This window comes from Gambusia affinis, linkage group LG01, assembly GCF_019740435.1.
Source record: "Gambusia affinis linkage group LG01, SWU_Gaff_1.0, whole genome shotgun sequence".
NCBI lineage: Eukaryota > Metazoa > Chordata > Actinopteri > Cyprinodontiformes > Poeciliidae > Gambusia > Gambusia affinis.
Genome location: NC_057868.1, coordinates 43,080,898 through 43,089,892, shown reverse-complemented (window position 1 = coordinate 43,089,892; position 8,995 = coordinate 43,080,898).

The following is an 8,995-nucleotide window of genomic DNA, read 5'->3' as shown; positions in this document are numbered from 1 at the left end:
GCTTAGCGTAAGCGTAGCTTTACAGCTGAACCAGAAAAACAAATTTCATACCATTCCGATCGCAACAAATGGGTGATGTGGAGTACTGTAGCAGTATACTTGTCATATATCTTTTTGTGTACGACAAAGCACATGGACACAAAAACTATGAATGGCTGAGCAAAGTGAGCATTTACCCAATAAACTGACTGAAGATGAATGCATAAACTAAAAACTGGTGTACAGACATTTTTTCTAAGCATATTTGTGAGCCTACTTTATTATTAAATTGAATATACATTTTTTGTATAATTCTGGTCCATGTTAACTTAAAAATCGAGCTTTTATTGTGCAGGTTCATTTTCTGAACTACAAAAAAGTAATTATTAGGATGCACAAAAATTAAAAATTGGGCTGATGTTGATATTAAAACTGTTTTCACAGAATTTATAAATACTTTATCAAATTTTTTATTTGATTTCTCGATTAATCGCCAGGATAATTGATAGATCACTCAATTGTTAAAATAGTAATTTACAACAGACCTAGTACAACTCACCAATGTCACTGCATATCACATTTTCTTAATATTATGCAGCACTAATGATAATACATAAATAATTGGTAGAGATTTGACAAATTCCAATTTGGTGTCTGTGAGGGATGAGTTGTTGACTTGCTGAAAGTCAGCTGTACGTGTTAATATTAGCACTGAGTAAGGTGATCGGCTTTTGTTTAAAACATGGACCTATTCTTTATACATTTTTTTAATCTAATTTTAAACAAATCAGATTTTAAAAATCAGATTTTTTTTAATTAGATATTTTTTAAAAAGCAACTAACCCATTACGAAATCTGTTAAATTACATGACAAAGTATTCCATTTAAAAAATTATAATAATTATGATCCTTTTCGTTCTCTAACCCCCACACGTACACAACCATCAGATGCAGCGGCGGCAATGTGTTTTTGATTGTATTTTCCTGATTCCTATAAAATGCACAATGCTGAACGGGTGTTGCGCTGGAGTTAAAATGGAGCCCTTGATGATAGAGTACCAATTCCTGATGTGGAGCTGCAGAGGCTGCCTGTGTTTGTCTGTTGTACACTCTGAAACATGTGGTTTTGGTTACAGAATGTTTTACTGCTCAACAACATTTCTGCCTTGGAGCTCGGCACACTGCATAAAGACTACTTTGTCCCTTGATGCCCACACGGGGAGAGCCAGCCTTCAGTGTGTGCACACACACACGCACACACACACACACACACAAACATGCATTCATCTCATGATGACAACAGCAAGCCAATTGAGTCAATTTTGATAGAGGGGCAATTTTCCCCAGGCCTGTCGAATATAAAACATGGACAGGCATGTATATCATTTCTTAAAAAGCAAAAACCAAAATGTAAAAGGTAATTTTATTTTTTTTTTTACAGTCCGTCAGGATTATGACGTTATTCAACTCAGATTGTCTGCCTAAAAGGTCTGCTACACTAGCACAGCAACAATACAGAGTATAAAAGTATCCACTGGGATAGAATAGGTACTGGTAATTGAATAAATTTAAAGGCATTCTTACCACCATCATTACATCAGTGTAGTTTTGAAACCAATATAGAAGTATATTTATGAATTTCAAAATATTATAAAATATTACATATATACCTATCATTTATAAACATGTTAAACACCAGGCCAAGCTCAGAGAAGAAGCTGTCAAATCGGGTTGTATTTTAGTAGGCATGCTGACCAGCAGTGATGATGTAAAGATTAGCTTTGTCATCAACTGCACAATTAGAGTGGCCACAAGAAGGCAAAAGTGGTGGCATTATTAGTCCTTTTATGTGTTAGAAATGGTGCACAAAGTACTCAACTCCAGTACTTAAGGGTATTAATACTCATGGTCAAATCTTACTCAACTAAAAATAAAAGTCACTTGGTCAAAAGTTTTCTTAAGTGCTGACGTAGTTACTTTTTATTCAAAAATACAAATGATGTTTTCTAAAGTCAGTACACTGTTCTGTGAGTGATGAAACATTTGAACACCACTGCAGTAAGCAATGGTCACCACGCACAAAGTACCCATAATAGGGACAACAGATAGCATTAATAGTTTAAAATAATTTGATAGGGGTTGCATGTTGGGGATGAATGATGGTGGCTGGTACTGTCATTCAACTACCTGAATATGTGAGGACATTACAGGGATGTAGCAAAACACATGACCTCTCATATGCTTTAAGGAACACCTAATTGTTGCCATGGTTACTCTAAGGTCTCCTGATTGGCTGCTTAACTTTTTTTTATGGTTTGGGAGGGAAAAGTGAGATTTTATTTTGACATAGACCTAAAGAAGTCGAATAAAGAACTTTTTCCTGTTTGGATAGTAAGTACCTACAGAACCATGAGAGGAGAAACATAAGTTGGTACAAAGAAAATGACGAGTTGCATAGGTCCATTAAAACTTTCTTTCAGTTCAATTGATTAAAATGTCCTGTGGACATTTTGGCTTCCCTTGTCTGTTTTTTTCTTTCTTTTTTCCCCTCTTAATTTAAATACAGGTTAAGGTATGTCATAAAATTCCTTTATTTCTGCCTTTGAGAGATTTATAGTCCATCCATCCATCCATTTTCTGTTCACCCTTGTCCCTAATGGGGTCGGGAGGGTTGCTGGTGTCTATCTCCGTTCCGGGCGAGAGGCGAGGTTCACCCTGGACAGGTCGCCAGTCTGTTGCAGAGATTTATAGTGTTGATGATATTTAACCCTCGTGCAATGCTAACATTCTGTTTACTCCCCTTGTCCTACCAGTCAAAAATGGCCCGCCCTAACAAAAGCCCTAAAGTAAAGCAGCTTACTTCAATTTGAAATCCAAAATCTATTTTGCATGATGAAACAATCTGCTATTTACCAATTCAACTCAGTTTAATTAATTTTTATCATGTATTTTTTGTTACACAAAACAAAAAGACAATCAACAGTATTACACTTTTCTTTTTACGACAAACCAACTGTCATAAGTTTTCTTTAGCACAGTAAAGGTTTGTTATTGTAATTATATAAATGTGAAGTAATTACTGCTGAATTAACTATACTCAAAGGGAAAAAAAGTCAACAATCGGTAACTTTTTTGTCAGCACTTTTTTTATACCATCTAGGACACATATGTCAGAGTCAAGGCCCGCGGGCCACATCCGGCCCGCGAGAAGATTTTCTACGGCCCCTGGGATGATCTTGATTTATTATTAGAACCGGCCCGCAAGCCGGCACCCCGTCTGAAAAAATGCGAGACTCATCCCATGTGTAACAGTGACAGGGTTAAATGAGTTATATACAGCCCATAGCAGCAAGTTGTTCTAAAGGCCAGCTCAGTCCTCCTCTGTTTTAACTGAACTACTAGTTCGAACTACAGTGATGCGTATTTGTAGTCCTTAGCAGCTCTCCCTGCTCTGGGTTCCGTTGCCATGGTAAATAATCCTCTCTGCCAGTTGTGAGTGAGACATCCAGGGGAGACAATTCTCTGTTTGAGCCAGCCAGTTTGACTAAAAAAGCATTGCAAAAACTGTTTCCGTTAGGAACCGTAATACATATTCGAAAACCGTTTGAAGCATATGAGAGGGCTATTTGTCGTCTCACATAGTCCCGCCATTCATATCTCTACCTCACTCACAGTATTAACAGCGATGAGATAAAAAAAGTGTGTGCCAAGGTCTGAAATTTTTCAGAAATACATGGAAGTGAATCAGTGAGATCTGTCTGCTACCCTGGCGCATGACTTTGCTCTGAAGCACCTGGAGAGAAAACTGTAAGCGCTAGATAATTTTTTAAACATTTGACCGGAGCAGGCACGCGTATCAATGTCATGACCAAGTTTGATACCAATCATGCAATATTTGTGGCGTGAGGCGAGTTAAAAAATGATTTGGGGTCAAAATGTCGCTCTGACTCTCACTCTAGAGGAGCAGCCTTCACACTCTGATTTTTCCAAAAATCAAAAACTTTGGGTCGCTTAGAAAGAAGTTGTGGACAAACCATAATACATATTGACGTGCTGTCTTCACTTTAAAAGAGATCAGACGTATCTACAAAATGAAGTTTGAATGGGCGTTTCTACATGAAGTTATGGACACAGAAAATCCTCAAAATAGGGTATTTTCAGGATTTACAGGTTGCCTCGTCCCCTTGAATGACGAGACTTGCACCTGGTGAGCTCGTTAGTGATTTTGGGGTCGCTTTTTTGCTTTTACGTCGCCATGGTAACTCCAAATCCAACCAAAAGTAATAGCTCCAATGCCGGGTTCGAGCCGCACGTTTTGATACCACTTTTGTGGGTGGGCTCGCAGCGGTACGAGCCGCATTAACGGAGACGGAAGAAAAATAAATAACTAGAAAATTCCTGAAGAAATTTAACTGGGGCCTGCCAAAGTGTGCCCGTCGGTTTGGACCCAGCGTTGTGATGCTAAGAATTAGCATCGATGCTAAAGAAAGCTGCAATGTAATCAATAGCATGTGGAGAATCACAAGAATGTTAAGTAAGCTGGACATGCAACATTCAGTATGATAAAGTAAGTGTATTAGCTAAAATGAGCAAATATGCTAATATAAGCATAAATACTTTCAGTAGCATGTGGGGTATCATTAGAATGTTTACTGTCATTTACTTACTCCATTAAGTATACTAAACATGGCTAATAAGTCTGAAAAATAGAAAATAGCTTATTTAAGCTAAAGGCTAATGCTAATGAACTGCCTTGCTGCGCAAGGCTGTTCCCTAACCTAGGATAACCAGATAATGCAGAATGATATCACTGCACACGCCTCCGGTGATGCACTGTCCAGAAGGGGCATTTTGAGGCTTTTATTTTGAAATTTGCAGTAAGCTTCATATTAAATGCCCACACTAATCCAATGTGTAAGAGTGCTTTGGATAAACCAGTCACATAAAGCCAAAAAGAGCAATTACATGATGTAAAAATTCCCAAGGCTTTTATTTTGAAATTTTTGTTTAGCTTCATTTGAAAGGGTCAAAGTCTTCCCATGTGTAACAGTCATTGGATTAAATCAGTCATATAACGCTCAAAAAGCAATGACCTGATGTAAAAATTTTCAAGGGCTTTTATTTTGAAATTTTCAGTAAGCTTCATTTCAAAGGGCTAGACTCATCCCATGTGTAACAGTGACAGGGTTAAATGAGTTATATACAGCCCATAGCAGCAAGTTGTTCTAAAGGCCAGCTCAGTCCTCCTCTGTTTTAACTGAACTACTAGTTCGAACTACAGTGATGCGTATTTGTAGTCCTCAGCAGCTCTCCCTGCTCTGGGTTCCGTTGCCATGGTAAATAATCCTCTCTGCCAGCTGTGAGTGAGACATCCAGGGGGAGACAATTCTCTGTTTGAGCCAGCCAGTTTGACTAAAAAAGCATTGCAAAAACTGTTTCCCGTTAAAGAACCGTAATACATATTCGAAAACCGTTTGAAGCATATGAGAGGGCTATTTGTCGTCTCACATAGTCCCGCCATTCATATCTCTACCTCACTCACAGTATTAACAGCGATGAGATAAAAAAAGTGTGTGCCAAGGTCTGAAATTTTTCAGAAATACATGGAAGTGAATCAGTGAGATCTGTCTGCTACCCTGGCGCATGACTTTGCTCTGAAGCACCTGGATAGACAACTGTATGCGCTAGATTATTTTGAAAACATTTGACCGGAGCAGGCACGCGTATCAATGTCATGACCAAGTTTGATACCAATCATGCAATATTTGTGAGCGTGAGGGCGAGTTAAAAAATGATTTGGGGTCAAAATGTCGCTCTGACTCTCACTCTAGCGGAGCGGCCTTCACACTCTGATTTTTCCAAAAATCAAAAACTTTGGGTCGCTTAGAAAGAAGTTGTGGACAAACCATAATACATATTGACGTGCTGTCTTCACTTTAAAAGAGATCACGGACGTATCTACAAAATGAAGTTTGAATGGCGTTTCTACATAAAGTTATGACGACACAGAAAATCCTCAAAAATAGGGTATTTTCAGGATTTACTGGTTGCCTCATCCCTTAATGACGAGAGATGCACCTGGTGAGCTCGTTAGTGATTTTGGGGTCGTTTTTGCTTTTTTACGCCGCCATGGTAACTCCAAATCCCACCAAAATAATAGCTCCCTCCGGGAACGAGCCGCATGCGTTTGATACCACTTTTGTGGGTGGGCTGCAGGCCAGAGCCGCATTAACGGTAACGGAAGAATAATAAATAACTAGAAAATTCCTGAAGAAATTTAACTGGGGCCTGCCAAAGTGTGCCCGTCGGTTTGGACCCAGCGTTCTGATGCTAAGAATTTGCATCAATGCTAAAGAAAGCTGCAATGTAATCAATAGCATGTGGAGAATCACAAGAATGTTAAGTAAGCTGGACATGCAACATTCAGTATGATAAAGCAAGTGTATTAGCTAAAATGAGCAAATATGCTAATGTAAGCATAAATACTTTCAGTAGCATGTGGGGTATCATTAGAATGTTTACTGTCATTTACTTACTCCATTAAGTATACTAAACATGGCTAATAAGTCTGAAAAATAGAAAATAGCTTATTTAAGCTAAAAGGCTAATGCTAATGAACTGCCTTCGCAGCAAGGCAGTTCCCTAACCTCGGATAAACAGATAATGCAGAATGATATCATTGCACCGCCTCCAGCGGTGCACTGTCCAGAGGGGCATATTGAGGCTTTTATTTTGAAATTTGCAGTAAGCTTCATATTAAATGCCCACACTAATCCAGTGTCTAAGAGTGCTTTGGATAAACCAGTCACGTCAAGCAAAAATGAGCAAATATATGATGTAAAAATTGCCAAAGCTTTTATTTTGAAATTTTTGTTAAGCTTCATTTGAAAGGGTCAAAGTCATCCCATGTGTAACAGTCATTGGATTAAATCAGTCATATAACGCTCAAAAAAGCAATGACCTGATGTAAAAATGTTCAAGGGCTTTTATTTTGAAATTTTCAGTAAGCTTCATTTTGAAGGGCTAGACTCATCCCATGTGTAACAGTGACAGGGTTAAATGAGTTATATACAGCCCATAGCAGCAAGTTTTTCTAAAGGCCAGCTCAGTCCTCCTCTGTTTTAACTGAACTACTAGTTAGAACTACAGTGATGCGTATTTGTAGTCCTAAGCAGCTCTCCCTGCTCTGGGTTCCGTTGCCATGGTAAATAATCCTCTCTGCCAGCTGTGAGTGAGACATCCAGGGGGAGACAATTCTCTGTTTGAGCCAGCCAGTTTGACTAAAAAAAGCATTGCAAACAACTGTTTCCCGTTCGGGAACCGTAATACATATTCAAAAACCGTTTGAAGCATATGAGAGGGCTATTTGTCGTCTCACATAGTCCCGCCATTCATATCTCTACCTCACTCACAGTATTAACAGCGATGAGATAAAAAAAGTGTGTGCCAAGGTCTGAAATTTTTCAGAAATACATGGAAGTGAATCAGTGAGATCTGTCTGCTACCCTGGCGCATGACTTTGCTCTGAAGCACCTGGAGAGAAAACTGTAAGCGCTAGATAATTTTTGAAAACATTTGACCGGAGCAGGCACGCGTATCAATGTCATGACCAAGTTTGATACCAATCATGCAATATTTGTGAGCGTGAGGGCGAGTTAAAAAATGATTTGGGGTCAAAATGTCACTCTGACTCTCACTCTAGCAGAGCGGCCTTCACACTCTGATTTTTCCAAAAATCAAAAACTTTGGGTCGCTTAGAAAGAAGTTGTGGACAAACCATAATACATATTGACGTGCTGTCTTCACTTTAAAAGAGATCACGGACGTATCTACAAAATGAAGTTTGAATGGCGTTTCTACATAAGGTTATGACGACACAGAAAATCCTCAAAAATAGGGTATTTTCAGGATTTACTGGTTGCCTCGTCCCCTTGACGACGAGAGTTGCACCTGGTGAGCTCGTTAGTGATTTTGGGGTCGTTTTTTGCTTTTTACGTCGCCATGGTAACTCCAAATCCCACCAAAAGTAATAGCTCCAATGCCGGGTTCGAGCCGGACGTTTTGATACCACTTTTGTGGGTGGGCTCGCAGCGGTACGAGCCGCATTAACGGAGACGGAAGAAAAATAAATAATAAAGAGGCATTCTATTGGGTGTAGAACAATAGGTGCCTGCCATGCAATGCATGGAGGCAGTGACTGACTTGCTTCGCAAGTCAGTCACTGCTCTCCTTATGCATTGCTATGGGCAGGCCCCAACTAGAAAATTCCTGAAGAAATTTAACTGGGGCCTGCCAAAGTGTGCCCGTCGGTTTGGACCCAGCGTTCTGATGCTAAGAATTTGCATCAATGCTAAAGAAAGCTGCAATGTAATCAATAGCATGTGGAGAATCACAAGAATGTTAAGTAAGCTGGACATGCAACATTCAGTATGATAAAGTAAGTGTATTAGCTAAAATGAGCAAATATGCTAATGTAAGCATAAATACTTTCAGTAGCATGTGGGGTATCATTAGAATGTTTACTGTCATTTACTTACTCCATTAAGTATACTAAACATGGCTAATAAGTCTGAAAAATAGAAAATAGCTTATTTAAGCTAAAAGGCTAATGCTAATGAACTGCCTTGCTGCGCAAGGCAGTTCCCTAACCTTCGATAAACAGATAATGCAGAATGATATCACTGCACCGCCTCTGGCGGTGCACTGTCCAGAGGGGCATATTGAGGCTTTTATTTTGAAATTTGCAGTAAGCTTCATATTAAATGCCCACACTAATCCAATGTGTAAGAGTGCTTTGGATAAACCAGTCACATAAAGCCAAAAAGAGCAATTACATGATGTAAAAATTCCCAAGGCTTTTATTTTGAAATTTTTGTTAAGCTTCATTTGAAAGGGTCAAAGTCATCCCATGTGTAACAGTCATTGGATTAAATCAGTCATATAACGCTCAAAAAAGCAATGACCTGATGTAAAAAATTTCAAGGGCTTTTATTTTGAAATTTTCAGTAAGCTTCAT